Here is a 15,673-nt window from a genome sequence, read left to right on the forward strand (position 1 = left end):
TAAAAGTCTTAAAGTCGAGTTTTATTTTAGTGTGTCTTCATGTTGGCGGCTCTTCACCCCCTGAGGGCGAGGAGGAGCGAGACCGCTCACGTTAAGCCGTCTTTCACGTTAAGCCGTCTTTTCAAAGGTGTCTGTTTCCTACTGACTGAGCGCTGAACAAGGTGCGCTGCTGCTCTCTTTTTCTGCCTGTGGTTTTCTGGGTGATCAAGTGAAAGGCCCTCTTTCAACGCCCGGATGGAGTGATGGGAAGCTGCTGTTATTTGTTTGCATGTTTTGATGTTGCTGTTCACAGTGTCTTTAACTGATTCAGTTTGACTGCACGATGACACATCCACTACCCGTTTAATGAATGTCAACTTAAACGTCTTCACATTGTCAACCTAATCCAAAACAAATCCTAAACCTAATCCAACCTAATTGCCAACACCAATGGTGTTTTTTTCTAGGCTGCGTAAACATATTTAAATGAAAATGACAGATATGACAAAGGAGACACCAGACAGAGTGATGGAGCGTCAGAGGAAGATTTAGCAGGTCAATAGTGTGTGACTGTTGAAATGCTTTCCTGTAATGCATGCAATGAAAGTACCTAGTATTTCACCTGTATACTTAGAAACACTGAAATGTATAGAAGAGTAAATGTAAGTTTAAGAGAATGGCTGTGGGAGGAGGATACACTGCCTTGGTCTAAAACTGCAGCTAATAACACCTAAGATAAATAATACATGATCAGCTGCAGCTGGACGATCTACAGACAAACGTCAGGATCCAACAATCGAGTTCTGTCTCTGCATCGATGCAGAGTCGTCCACGTCCGCATGGCGATGCATCGTAGAAACGATCTATTTCAACCCCTCGACTCTCTGACCAGAACGCTTTGTAACAGTAGAACTTAGAGTTGTTGTATTGGAGTGCATTACGTTGTACAGGGGATCATCATGTTACGTCTGATTGCTGTTGACTCTGTGCTCTGTCTGCAGAGGAGAAGTTGTTCTTTGCACACATCCTGCCTCCATGGCACTGGTTGCCATGACGACGGCCTTGCTCCTGTTAACGCATCCTGAAACCTCTGATCAAATATTTGTCTTGAGTTCTCCTTCTGCAATCAAACAGGACTCTAGCCTGAACCCGGCTCTGTTTGGTCTTCATCTTTTGGCCGCTCCTCTGTAGTTTTTCTCATCGTGTCAGGAATGACTGTGTGTGTCGGATCCTCCAAGAACAATCTCGCTGCTGCAGGCTGGATGATTTGTCGTCATGCTTGGCCTTGATTTCTTCTTCCCCGAGGTGAGGCCGAGCGCCTTCTTCATCTGAATCCAACAACACGAGCCAGCTCCAGGGTCAAGGCTTACAGATAAATCTTTGTAGTAAATGAAGACATATTTCTCTCTGTTACATCTGACCTATTGAGCTTCAGCTGTGTGTGTGTGTGTGTGTGTGTGTGTGTGTGTGTGTGTGTGTGTGTGTGTGTGTGTGTGTGTGTGTGTGTGTGTGTGTGTGTGTGTGTGTGTGTGTGTGTGTGTGTGTGTGTGTGTGTGTGTGTGTGTGTGTGTGTGTGTGTGTGTGTGTGTGTGTGTGTGTGTGTGTGTGTGTGTGTGTGTGTGTGTGTGTGTGTGTGTGTGTGTGTGTGTCCCATGCTGAGGCTGAGGAGGTGAACACGGAGCTGCGATGGTGAAGTATCGTCCCACTGTTTCAATCAACCCCGGTGACCCGAGGAACTCTCCAGTTCCTCTCCGTATGTTTCCACTTTAGGACGGGTGGTAGACCATTTGTGTGTGTGTGTGTAAGTGTACTGTGTGTGTGTGTGTGTGTATGTGAATGAATGAGTGTGTGTCTGACAAAGAGACAGGAAGTAGTTGTGTTATTGTCCAAGGAATGGGTGTTACTCTTCTTTCTAACTTGTGTTGTAAATCATTGGTTTATGTAATGGGGCTCTATGTGTGTGTGTGTGTGTGTGTGTGTGTGTGTGTGTGTGTGTGTTAACTTGGCTAGCCTGCCTCAGATTATGTCATACAGCGTGGTTTCCAGCCCCCTGATTCTGCTACATGTTATTTAGTCTTCATAAACGTCTTGCCTGACAGCAGTGTGTGTCTGTGTGTCTGTGTGTGTGTGTGTGTGTGTGTGTGTGTGTGTGTCTTGTGTACATATTTGTACAGATTGAATATTGTGTTGGTTGTGTATATAAAAGTGAACACTCTATAAACTGTTGTTTATTGATTGAATCCTGCAGTCCTCTAAGTCAAACCAAATGTATCTGGGCGGGGTCCCGCTCAGGGTGTTAGTCGTGAGCTTTGACAAAAGACTTTCAAACTTTAATGAAAGTGCATATATAGCGGCCCAAACTCTCTGTGGTCGAGTTTCTCTGCAGGAAGCAGAGCAACAAACGAGAGAGGAGAGGTGAGACTCCTTCATCCTCATCTCCCTCCTCCTCCTCTCCTTCCTCCTCCTCATCCTCCTCCTCTCCTTCCTCCTCTCCGTCCTCCTCCTCTCCTTCCTCCTATCTGTCCTCCTCCTCTCCTTCCTCCTCCTCCTCCTCTCCTTCCTCCTCTCCTTCCTCCTCTCCGTCCTCCTCCTCTCCTTCCTCCTCTCCGTCCTCCTCCTCTCCTTCCTCCTCCTCATCCTCCTCCTCTCCATCCTCCTCCTCTCCTTCCTCCTCTCCTTCCTCCTCCTCCTCTTCATCATCCTCCTCTCCTTCCTCCTCTCTGTCCTCCTCCTCCTCTTCTTCCTCCTCCTCTCCTTCCTCCTCCTCTTCCTCCTCCTCTTCATCATCCTCCTCTCCTTCCTCCTCCTCTTCCTCCTCCTCTCCATCCTCCTCCTCTCCGTCCTCCTCCTCTCCATCCTCCTCCTCCTCTTCCTCCTCCTCTTCATCATCCTCCTCTCCTTCCTCCTCTTCTCCATCCTCCTCCTCTCCTTCCTCCTCCTCTTCATCATCCTCCTCTCCTTCCTCCTCCTCTCCGTCCTCCTCCTCTCCATCCTCCTCCTCTCCTTCCTCCTCCTCTCCTTCCTCCTCTCCTTCCTCCTCCTCTCCTTCCCCCTCTCCTTCCTCCTCTCCTTCGTCCTCCTCTCCTTCCTCATCTCCTTTCTCCTCCTCTCTTACACATTTCTCTGGCCTCTGTGCTCCTTGCTCAGAGAGAGTCTTGGTTACACTCATGGATCTGTTGATAGAGTTTAATCTTCATATTTTTTATGGATGCCGTGTTTGTGTTCAGCTTTCTTTTTTGCTACAAACATTCTTTGACCCAGCGATGCCAAATGGATGATTTTTAACAGTTAAGGTCATTTGATTTAGAAACACTGAGCTCTTTCAAAGTTTTATCTTCCCACAGATGAGACTTAACGATCAGCCCTCAGTCATATAAATCCATATCTCATGTTGACACAGGCAGATTGCCTCACTCTGGTCCTCTCCCACAGACGCTATAACCGTGTTACAGACATGTTGCTCAATCACATTCTTGGCAACGCCTCAAAAAGCTTGTTGTTGTTTGGTTTAGTCGGGATCAGTCCTCCTGCTGCACTTCATTTGGGATTTCTGTCGGACAGAGAAACTATTCTCACTGCATCCATTGTGTCTTCATCTGGATTATGAAATTATCACTTCAGTGGTTAAATGTCTTACTGTCCTCGCTGCCAGCAGTTCTTTGACCCTCTGACCTCGCGCTCCCAATCGGCGCTGAACTTCACCCCTGACACCGACTACTCGGGCAGGTTCAGAGTTCATGGGAAAAGCTTTGCTGAACCTGTCTTCTCCGAGAGGGAGGATCTGCTGACATTTTTCTGTCCTGACCGGTCATTGAATATGGATGTCATGGTTACAGGACCAGGACTTATATGCACCTGTTAGACCTCCTCTATGTGTTTCAAACCCAAGAACCGGCCTCTTACGACCAAAGAACATTTCTGTCCGTGTGTTGTAGATCGTGTGACTGGAAACTGGATAATTCTCCAGTTATTGATCAGTCACTAAATGCTCACGAAGCTCAGTTTTATTTTACAGAGACAGTTAAGTGTAGCCATGGTTACGGATAATGCCGTTTAATTGGACTGCTGTACATGTCCCGGTATACAAGCACCATGAGGGAACTGATTATCCAACAAATGCATATCCCCCGCTGCTCAATAGTTAGGCGTTATGCTGCCTTACAGCTCAGTTCAGTGATATGAAACCTTGACCAACTCAAGATCCACACTGACAGAGAAAACATCCCTTTCTTACCTAAAAGCATTTAGCATTTTAGAAGAGGGCTTAGAGTTATATTTTATGAAGCAATGAGAAGCCTGAACCAACAGCAAGCAGCAACAGAAAAAAACAGAAACAAAGTCTTGAGAAGCTTCCTGAGACATCGCACCTCAATCAGTGTAATTACTGGAGGGGAATTTCTCTCTTTAGCACGACCGTGTACACGATGTACTACTCTAAAAAAGGTTGCCAATTATACCAAGCTGACTGTGAAAACCTGGGCGGCCCGCCCGAATATCGTTATGATATGACTTTCAATGAATGATTTCTGGAGAATCTGCTGACAATGTTTCCCTTTTTAAACGTAACAAGAAAATCTAAGTAAGACTTTAAAAGAGCCTCAGGTTGAGTATCGCTGAGCTAGCTAACTATTGGACATTATTCCAGTTGACCTTTTGCATCACGTACCAAACAGTCGACAAACGAGTTAGCAAGCGGCTAACTAGTTTTAAAACGAATGCTGAAAATATTCATTTCCCAGCATTCTTCTTCACATTTATGCTGTTCGACCTTTGGGTCAAAACCCAACGTGGGAATTGTGGAGCATGGTCAGAATCGTCAAGGCCATTCTGAGGCCAAATCAGGTAAATACATGCAAGAATCAATTGCCCCCCAACAGCGTTATCTTTGTGTGTTAGTCCGACTGTGATTGCAGTCAAAGTGGAGCTTTAACATCATGTACTGAACACTTTCTGACTGTGTGTCAGAGTGTCAGAGTTTCCAGAGAATGGGAAGTTGGAAAACAATATAAGTTGGAAAACAATATCTAAAACCATCAAATGACTCAGGCCTGTGGGACATGACACAACAGGACCCCCCCTCCCCCCCCCAACATATGACCAAACCTTTACTTTCCATCAGGCTCTAGTTCCTTTTGGGGGCGTATCATCCACTTCCCTTCAAGCCCAGTCTGCAGACTTATACTGTGCTTTACTGTAAGACATGAGATCATATTTCCACTTTAACCTGAGATTCCTGATGGACATCTTTACTGCCGTCGTAGCATTTTGTTTGCATCTGATAAGCACAGTTTCTGCTCTGTCTGCCCTCCCTGTCTTGGCAGTGATCACTGCAGACTAGTGCTGAGTCACAGGGATTATCAGCAGTTCGAAGGGAGGACTTTCAGAAGGTTTTTGTTTGTACAAAAACTGGCATCCACCTTTTATAAGCATTGGTTAAGCTGCTTTCTCATTAAACTCAGAAGTAGGTCGAGACATGGACCGGTGTTGTCCTTTCAGACACTGAGCACAGCAGTGGATTGTGGGTGTTAGGTTTGTTCTCACCTCCTGGGTGGAGAGGAAACAGGAGAAGGATATCAGTAATATCGGCTCGCGTGACAAACACCGGCGGCGTTATGTAGAAAGCCTTTATTTCTTTATCGGTGCAAACTGTATGGAGGTTATATCTTTTAATAACACACATGTTTCTCTGATATCAAGGCTAAGAGATCTGCATTGTAATAAGGGGCGTGGCTTATCTGACTGGCAGGCGACAGCATTTCCAATAATGGTGACCACCACCAACGGGCCTCAAAAGACCACTTTAGAAACCAATTGGTGACATCACTGAGATTACGTCCATGTTTATACAGTCAGTGGTAATAAGCCTCCACATGGCATCAAACTGAAGCCATACTTTGTTAACTTTGGTCGTAAACAGTCCCAAAGGTGTTTTATTGAAATGTTTAATACCCTTTATAATGGACAACGGACGCCAGGCACAAGGCGATAATTGATAGCTTCCCTGGGGTGACATATTGAATGGCTGATACTTCTGTCCTTCTACTTTATTAAGGATGAAAAAGATGGAAAATTTGCAGCAGTGCATCGTGTGATTTGTGGCGGGTTGAGGGATCGTAAAAGGAGGCGTGGAGCACACAGGAGGAAGAAAGGTAGTCGTGTTCTTTCCTTGTCACTTCCTGCAGAATCACAGCAACAAACCAGCTGACCATCCATGAAATACACGGTGCAGAACCTTGTTTGTCTTCAGATTCAAAGACACAATTACTTCATGATCGAGTCGGAAGCTTTTCTGTCCCGGCAAATATATTCTGTGGTGGTGAGGATACTGGGCACACAGCCTCCCAGTTTCCTCTTAAATCTCTTCCTCTTCCTTCTTTTTTTAATTCTCTCATCCTCTTGAACCAAAATCTTTATGTCATCTACGGAGTCAGGATGGGGTTTCTCCCCTCCAGAAGTGTATATGTGAGTAGAGCCGGCGGCAGTACCCCGAATTTCTAACCCTCCCATCGCCCATCGAGGGAATTGGCTCCGAGTGACTCAGTGTTGGAACCAGCTGTGCTTTCATGTTTGGCTGGCCTCTAACCAAACCTAGTTACTAAAGCAAAGACTGTTTACCTCACGCTTTGTAACAATCAGAGTCTGTTCCAAGTCTCCAAGTGCAAACAGGTGTTGGAGCACGTCAGAAGTATTGTTGTAGAGAGTTTGTCGAAGATGCCACGAGGAGTTTTGGGGGAATTTGGGGGAAATATTGGCATGGCACAGTTCAACACTTAGTGTTACTTTTAGCCAGCTGTTTTTGCATGATGTCAACTCAGGAAGGTCAAAGGAATCTAGATGATGAAGGTGTAAGCTCAGGATGCTTAGCGCGGGTGAAAGGATAAAGAATGGGTTCAAAGACTTTTGTGTGGGAAATAAAGGCGATACCTTTTAATGATCAGCCCCGACCATGTCGCACACCGTGTCCAAACAGCAAGCGTTGGATGCTGCATCCCACACGATTGATAAAGTTTTTCTCCCGTGTTGACACAGGTCAAAGGTCAACATGTCAATCATGATGTGGATATTATTAATGCACCGTTATCTCCACTTTGTACAACAAGCTAACGAGCTCTGCTGAGGGAGGAGAGAGAGTGTCTTGAAGAACGCCCTTGCTTCTCTCCAATTCTACGCGGGTGACAGAGAGGAAAGTTGGCTGTCACTTCATACTTCATGTAAGAGTCATGAAAGTGGCCGAGAGCTACTTGCATCACATCGCCTACGTTTTGGGCTGAAACAGAAAAAGGCTGCAAGGCTTCAGATGCGTTCGGATCCAGAGACGGTAGAAACACACTGATGTCTTGATTGTGTTAAACCATAAAGCCTTCACCTCACGGGGTTTTAGAGAGTTCAGTGGTTCCATGCTCTAAAGCCTGCTAATCATTGAGGGCCTGAAGTTTGAGAACACAGCCCAGATTCCTCAAGCATGAGAGAGGACCGGGTCCAAAGAGGGCCGAGAGGGGAGAAACCAAACCTGCATGTGTGCTGGCCTCCTTAGTTTGTGTGAAACATAACGAGTGTCCATTTCCATGGTCAAACCGTGTAGATGAAACGTGAAGAGGTACAGATTGAGACGCGGGATGTGAGGTTGATAACGCCACATCTGTATAAAAAGCGAGAAGGTTTGGGGAGCACGAGGAGGAGACGTTATCAATCTCTGCTGTTTTCCCCCTCGTGTTGTCATTTCCTCTGCAGCTGGTCCCGGGCTGGAGAGGAAAGAAAAACACAAGTGAGGAGGATCAGAAATCTAAACTGTGGTCCTGCCAGAGGGCTGGGTGTTCCCCACGCCGCTGACACATCTGTAATAAAACACCCGCCTGATTGGGTAATGTGCTGCTAATGAAGGTGAAGAAAAGGCCGGGCTGGAGAACAACATGTCGACGTGATGCAGCCCAGATGTTAGATAAACTAATGTAGTGACCCAAGGAGTCTGACCGGTTGCCTTGTAACGTTTCTTCAGTAATCCTGTAAAAGATGGAAAAGGAATAATAATAATTCAGTCTCCAATGGACTGTCTACCGCTGAACTATTTCTTTTAGTGGTTTTAAGTCTCTCCAATCGGTCTCAACATTCGGCCTGACGTTAGTAATCCCTCAGATTTATGGCAGCGCCCTGGCCCTCCACAGAGAACTCCATCACCCTGTCGTCTGTTCTTATGTCAGGTCACAAGGCTTTTGACCTGACAGTCTGTGGGTCACAGCCTCCATCAAAATACACTCCCGACAAGGAGTTTCTCACCTGACAGCCAGCTTTTCCTGGACCTCAGTCACAGCACGTTGATGCTCTTTATCTTTCCTTCAGACTGGCTCCTGGATAATCTATCCGCAGAGATGATGCGGCACAAGGGGAGGGTCTCCTGTGCCAAATCTCATGTGGTTGGGTCAGCAGCAGCAGCATCTCAGACAGACACCGACACAAACACTTGAAGGAATCTTGGTGTTCATGCGTTAATTTTAATGACAGCTGTTCTGTCCTATCAGAAAGGTATCCTTAAAGAACTTCAGTTGTGATCTGGTGCTATATAGAAAATTAAATTGAATAAAATTGACTTGGGGCACAGTGGTAAGTGTGTACGCCCCATGTATGGAGGCTGTATTCCTCCAAGTAGGCGGCCTGGGTTCGAATCTGACCTGTGGCTCCTTTCCTGCACGCCATTCCCTACTCTCTCTCCCTGATTTCTGACTCTATCCACTGTCCTATCTCTACAATAAAGGCACAAAAAGCCCCAAAAAATAAAATCTGTTGAGGTTGTTGTTGGGGTTGGTGTTGGTGTTTGTGTTTGTGTTGGTGTTTGTGTTGGTGTTGGAGGGTTAGGGTTAGGGGATAGGTGGATTTATGTTTGACAGAAAAAGAAATCTGAAGGTTGTAGTTGTAGCCATTTATTTCATTCTTCTTTGTAACTGAAACATAGAGACCCTTAGATGTATGATTTTTTGATGGCGTCTCTCATTTGCATGATTTGCTGAAGGATTTGTATGCACTCACTTGATGAAGCCACTTGACTCAGGTTTGTCATCAGTGCCGCTTAACGTTCTCCATGCACTCCGTCCACAGCTCCCCTCATGCTGCCTGGGCTTTGGCAGGTAAACAGGCCGGAGTTATGGAAGTCATTAAAATTCCTCGGGAACATGTGGACGCTTGTTTATTTTTCCGCCCAGGCAGGGAGGATGGAGAGCTGCCAGGTCGCTGCGCTGTCCTTCTCTTAGCGAAGAGGACAGCGGACAGGGAGAGAAAGAGAGAGAGAGAAGGATCTGATGGAGGACTGAGGAGATGAAAGACAAACAAAGGGGGGAGGGGGGAGTGAGGGGAGTGGAAGACACGGCAATGGAAGAAGTGAGGAAGTGAAGGAGAGAGAGGATGGAGTGATGAATGGAGCGAGCGAGAGAGTAGAGGGGGAGGCTGATACCGTCTACTGGATGCAAATAAAGAGTCCGACAAATGAGCGTTGAGGTTTCAGTGATCCGTACAGGAAGAGGATTAGAGACGGATGGAGGCGCACACAGACTGAGTGGAAGGACACAGAGATTTAATGGATGCATTTTGTGCAAAAAACTTATAAAAAGCCACAAAAAGTCGAATTGGATCAGATATTTTATGGGTTGGGTTGAAGGAACTGATGTGGTTTTATTTACAGCTTCATTTGTCTTTATCGTCACATCACAGTCATGAACATTCATTACAAACAAATTTTAAACCCCAATCCCACGATGTGGTTTTATAAATGACTGCAGAAGAACAATAGAGAGAAAGATGCAGTCGATTGGTGTCAGTTTTGTGCAGAGCCTTTCTTTAATACTTGTTAGGAGAAGGGAACAGAGGGACGGTCAAAGAATCTCAGCCCTCCCTGAGAAAACAGGTCGGACTTGTTTTTGGGTTTTTTTGGTTGTTTTAGGGCCTGTGTCCACAGACAGCACTTTTTGCACCAGCAGCATCCCCAAACCTCCGTTTCAGAGCATTTCTCTGAAACACCTGTGCTCTGCCTCTGGTCACTTCCTGTCAGCACCTGTACTCTGGGTGCGTTCGAATTGTCCCTCCTATCCCCTTTCACTATCCACTTTACCTTAACCCCGCGAAAACGTCATGAGGTTAAGGAAAGATGTTAAGAGAATTCATAAAGGACTTAGGGAAAGGCGAGCGCGTTGCTCTGACAATCCGACCACATTTTCCACTAGGTGACGTCATTAAATGCGACGGGCCGGCGGAGGTTAATGATGTGGGTCTGCCTTGTTGAAACTACAATGTTCCGAAAATGTACTACAAAAAACACATCTAAAAAACTTTCCCCTGTGCCTTCTTAACGGTGAAATAATCCTAATCACCACGAGGTTGGGATTGAAATAAAAGCAATATAGACTACCAGGCTACGAGTAACAAAAGTGAAACCATCACCTTCCTGTCCACTCAGAAATCAACATCAAAATAAATATGATTGTATGAAATTAATTGTTACATGTATGCAAGACAAGAATGTACAACTGATGCACAAAACATTCTGAATTGAATGAAATATGTTGAATAAAACATAATCTGGCTCAAAATGTCTCTGATCCCTTTTTACCTGAAAGACAGGGTGATGTTTTTTATGGTGATTATAATCTGATTATATGGCTTTGCATAGTATCTCAAGAACCTTAATCAAGGCACGGGTTTCAGCATCTGTGACTGAAGGAAAGTTTAACGTTATTTATGATATTGCTTACGGCTGCCAAAACACTCAAAGTGGATAAATAACGAATGCAAACTGAGCATAGGCTGCAATAAAAGTTAAACTCACTTTGATTGTTTTACAACATCAGCATAACGTTCATAGTTCGCCCACGGGTTAAAGATTGTTGAAAGTTGTTCAAGGCATATTATTGCAAATGGTAACTTACATGATCTGTGTCACTTTACGATCATCGTTAATGTTCGTGAACGGTCAGATGCGCGAGTCGCTTTAAATGTTGCGGCCGCAAGGAATTGTGGGGCGTCATATCTCATCTCCTTTGGTAAAGGATGGTCCAGTGTATCCTATGCTAAAGGAGGTTATGAAGGAAGCATTGACCCACCTTTCCTTAACTTTTAGAGAATTCGAACGGCTCTTATCATGGCCGCTTAACTTAAATGCTTCTGGGGTTAAGGTAAAGTGGATAGTGAAAGGAGATAGGAGGGACAATTCGAACGCACCCTCTGCCTCTGCTCACTTCCTGTCAGCACCTCTGGTCACTTCCTGTCTACACCTGTGCTCTGCCTCTGGTCACTTCCTGTCAGCACCTGTGCTCTGCCTCTGCTCCCCTGATGACTGAGAACTATTTCTTATGACTCATTCTTAAATTTCTGTTACTGGGGATTTTTCCTTGTAATTCAGATGTATTCCCACTAAATGTCTTTGTGCTGATTCTGATGAAAGCGTTTTTTTCCTTCAGCTGCCGTTTATATTAAAGGTTTAATAGTTCACTGAGTGCTGACGTTTTCCGCCTCAATCACCTCCCGCCATCGGTGGTTTAAACAGCGACAGAATAAACTCAGTCCGATCATTTCCTCCTGCAGATCCCGGGTCAGTCTTTCCACCTTCGTCCTCTGTTTAAGCCATCCAGTGTGTCGTCTGTTAATAAGAGACTTCAAGATGGTGTCTCGTTCCCTGTGACCAGTAAGTTCCTCCCCGTGTGAAAGACACCGCGTCCCACCGACCAGTCATAAATCTTCCTCGCCTTCATTTGAAATGTGGAAAGATCCCTTCATACTCGTCTTGAAACACCGGATCCTGCTGCGATGGTGGGCGTTCTCTCTGATCGGTTAAACAGAAGAGAAACTTGAAAGGGATAATGGTGAAAGAATGAGCGCGGTGGAACAGATACTGTGCTCTCATCCTGCGTCTGTGTGGGAGTCAAACCCCCCCCCCCCAGAAATGACGGGTCTGTCTGCTCCATCAGGCACCTTGTAAACCGAGTCAAAGCCTCAATATTTCCCTTTTCTTTTCCACTGAAGAGATTCCGTTTACCGTCTGATGTGACGGCAGCTTAACCGCCGGGGAAACCAAAAGTGAGGCTAACCGCTGTGCTGAGCCTCCCTTCCCCACATCTGCCTGTCGGTTTTTATCTAACAGCCAATGATAATGGACGAGGAGAAAGTGAGGACACCACAGGAGGGAGGGGATGATGCTGCCAGCCTCAGAGGATGAAGAGGGAGAGCGAGAGGAAGAAGGGAGTTGTTGTTCTGTGGTATCGCCTTTCGCAGCTGAAAAATGTATTAAAGCGATGTTTCTGCTGCTGTTGCTCTCCTCGCCATCAGGCTGCAACAGGCCTTCACTAAGGTCGCCCCCTCTCCGTCCCCTCTTCACCCCCTCTCTCTCCGTTTCCCTGTGTTTGATCATGCTAATACCAAGTGACACTGCTATGTGGGCCCTCGGGGAGCGCCTGGCATTTACCTGCTCTGCAGACTAATCGGAGGCTAATTGAGAGGCAACGTGAGAACCTGTTTCCCCTCCTGCCTGAACGCTCCGACCATTGACAAAGGTCCATGTGTCCAATTACGTGTCTGTAACGTCAATTGGAAAGTCTGCAGCGGGCATGACAGCAGCTCTCAGGTGTGTTTTAAAGTGACAATGAGATATCTTCAGTCTCCTTTTGGGCACAGTCGTCTCACTGTGCGATACATTTTAGACAACAAGTCTGATTTCTTTTGGAGGACATGCGCCCCCAACAAGTCTGAATTTCTGTATTTCCTCGGGATCAATTTCCCGAGAAGTCACTTTGGGAATCACTGCTTTAAGCCGTGGTTTGACAGAAAGTCAGTCATACGTCTTTAATCTTATGATGCGAAGAGACAGATTAAGGCAGGACTGTGTGTGTGTGTGTGTGTGTGTGTGTGTGTGTGTGTGTGTAATAAACCTCACACTGAAATGAAAAGTGAGTTTAACAGGTGTTTGTTTCATTTCAAATGTGGCCCTAAAGTACTTCCCTCTCAGTTGATCCTTTGAAGACCTGATATTCTCAGTCGAAGAGGCAGAGCCAACTGGAGCTGACACTGATTTGAAGAGATGCTCGGGGTTCCTCATAGCCGTTAGCCCGCAGCAGTTTTCCTCCAATCAACGTCTCAGTGATCTTCAAACGATCAGACATCCAAGCTCGGAAGTGGACCATGCTTTATGATCTGTCATTGGTTGTGTAATCCTTCCTTTGCCTGCTTGGCTCTTTGTTCTTCTTTTTTTAAAGGTCTCCGTGTCTACAGCGGCTTCAAGGTATCCGTCATCGGATCCTTTGGTATGACCTCCGTGTGGCGATGGTAACGCTGCAAGGCGACAACCTAAAGCTGCTGCTGATGAGTAGATGAAAGAGTATTTCAGACAAAGCAAAGCAGGTGAATTCAGAGAGTGAGCCCTCTGGTGTGTTTATTAGCAGGTTTGGAGCTTTGCAGCATGGTTCGTGTGGACAGTGAAAACATTTAGTTTGCTGTAATAATAAGTGCAAAGCTGCGAGCTGAACTACAAAGGGGACAGCGTTTGTTCACTCAGAGACTCACTCCAGACGTAAATATTCATACTGCTGACATCATCTGTTAGTTTTTGGACAAAAACAGTTACAATCTGGATTTGGGTTTAACAGCTTTTTACAGTCTTGACGATAATTTGAACCAGAACGCTTCAACTTGGAGCGGAATGGGGGGGGGGGGGTTGAAGGGAAGATTGCACAAGCAGGCGTAACTTCAGAGTGGATTTAAAGGTCCCATATGATGTCAAAATCCTCTTCTCCATGTTCCCCTAACTCTAATATGTGTCTCTAGTCTGTCTACAAACCCCCCCAATGATGAGAAAAGTCCATCCTCTCTGTCTTCTGCCTGCTCCACTTTTCAGAAAATGTGTGCTCAAACAGGCCGTTTGGAGATTTTCCCTTCATGACATCACAAAGGGCAGTAGCCCCTCCCCCAGGTGGGTGACACTCCCACAGCTAGGTGTTTGTTCTGCCCTCTGAGTCTGCCTTCTCACCGTAAACAATAGGACATGGAACGAGAAAGACAGAGTACACCCTTCAAGAGAGGGGGCGTGGTCAGACACAGCTCATTTACATATTTAAAGTTACAGACACAGAAACAGCCTGTTCTGAGCAGGGCTGAAATAGAGGGGTTTATAGGCATGATCAAATACAGGATCAGAGTGGATTTAGAACAAGAAACTTCACACACATGTTTTGAGGAGCTCTGAGACTTATTTAAACTGGTTGAAGAGGAGGAGGATATGTGACCTTTAAATGAACAGGTTTTTCCCGACCATAAAAAATAAACTGTTAAGTCTCGTCTCAATGACTGAAATGCAGTTTCAAGTTTTCAGCGAATGCAGCCTTCGGCTCTTACAGAAACTGCAGTGTTACAGAACATTGACTTTTACACCCAGCTGTGGTGACTGTCACTCGCTTCTTGGTTTTCCTTCCTGATTGCATCACTCGGTCTCCGTGGTGACCATGAGTCACACGGTACACACTGGTCGTCAGGAACAATACGTTGACGCAACGATGAGCGGCTTCTTTTTGGATATCCTTTGAGGGCTTCCTGGCGGGGAAGGACGATAGCTAGTGTGTGTGTGTGTGTGTGTGAGGAAACAGCTGTACCTATCTACTCTTGCAAAAATTCACAGAAGCACTGCGACAGTCAGCAACACTGAACACACCGAATTCTTATTCCTCTTTGTGTGAAGTTTTCCAAACTGTTCCTTTTTGGGCACATAAAAGAGTGTGAGGAATATTGAAAGGATGCACACAGAGAGAGGAGGCATGTGAGAGATGAATGAAGGGAGTGTTAAGAGACGAGAGGCCGGAGGAGGGGAAGATGTGACGTCTCTGAGGCCCACACTCAGGACTATTTTTCTCCTCTTTGGTGGTCTCATTATCTCAGTCTGTATGGACCCGTGAAGCCCCCCTACTTTGATTATGGAGCAGGAGATGTGCTGATAATTGGCCTCATTCAGGTTGGTGAGGAGCTCTGCAGGGAGACAGATTTATGAATGAAAGCTCGGCCGCTGTACGAGCCGCAGAGCTCTATGATGTTACCGAAGAATTTCTTCTTATCGACGATCACAACGACCCCGCTGAAGGAGGAAGTGCAGAGTACGCTGGCTCAGTGGTCAAAGCAATGAGGACGCAGACAATTGCACATGAATGCATACATCACAAGGACACACACACACACACACACACACACACACACACACACACACACACACACACACACAAACTAACAAACTTGGTTTAAGCAGAAAGTTGTGACCTCCAGTAAAGTGCCACTGTCCCTCTGCTGGAACCCACATCCTGACAGGAAGCTTGTCCTTCCTTCACACACACACACACACACACACACACACACACACACACACACACACACACACACACACACACACACACACACACACACACACACACACACACACACACACACACGTATGTTTACCTGTCACAGAAATAAAGTATTTGTTACAACTTCTCCGCTGCACAGACGGACCGGCGTACTTTAGTGATCATCAGTTTGATGGACTATTTCCCACTTCAGAGCTCTTCTGTCTCCGGCCATGTCTGCTGGTCGCTCTGTGACAGTGAGCTTGGTGATTGAATTGTTGACGAGGCGAGGAAGGACCCCGGAGGCCTTGGCAGAAAGACGTTTGACCTTCTGGATGTCAGCAGCGTGGGTCGCT

General features: G+C 46.1%; 1 protein-coding gene across 3 annotated transcripts in view; it reads left to right on the top strand.

Moving 5' to 3' along the window:
• Positions 1–15,673, top strand: part of add3a (adducin 3 (gamma) a) — a 100,677-nt gene that overhangs the window by 29,249 nt on the left and 55,755 nt on the right. Inside the window, exon 2 of one of the 3 annotated variants that reach the window (XM_061064535.1) lies at positions 11,545–11,644. The exons of the other annotated variants lie outside the window; for them this stretch is intronic. The gene's annotated coding sequence lies outside the window, so the exon portion shown is untranslated. The remainder of the gene's footprint in view (positions 1–11,544; positions 11,645–15,673) is intronic. 3 annotated transcript variants of the gene reach the window in all.

This window comes from Labrus mixtus, chromosome 2 (assembly GCF_963584025.1).
Source record: "Labrus mixtus chromosome 2, fLabMix1.1, whole genome shotgun sequence".
In the NCBI taxonomy this organism is placed as follows: domain Eukaryota; kingdom Metazoa; phylum Chordata; class Actinopteri; order Labriformes; family Labridae; genus Labrus; species Labrus mixtus.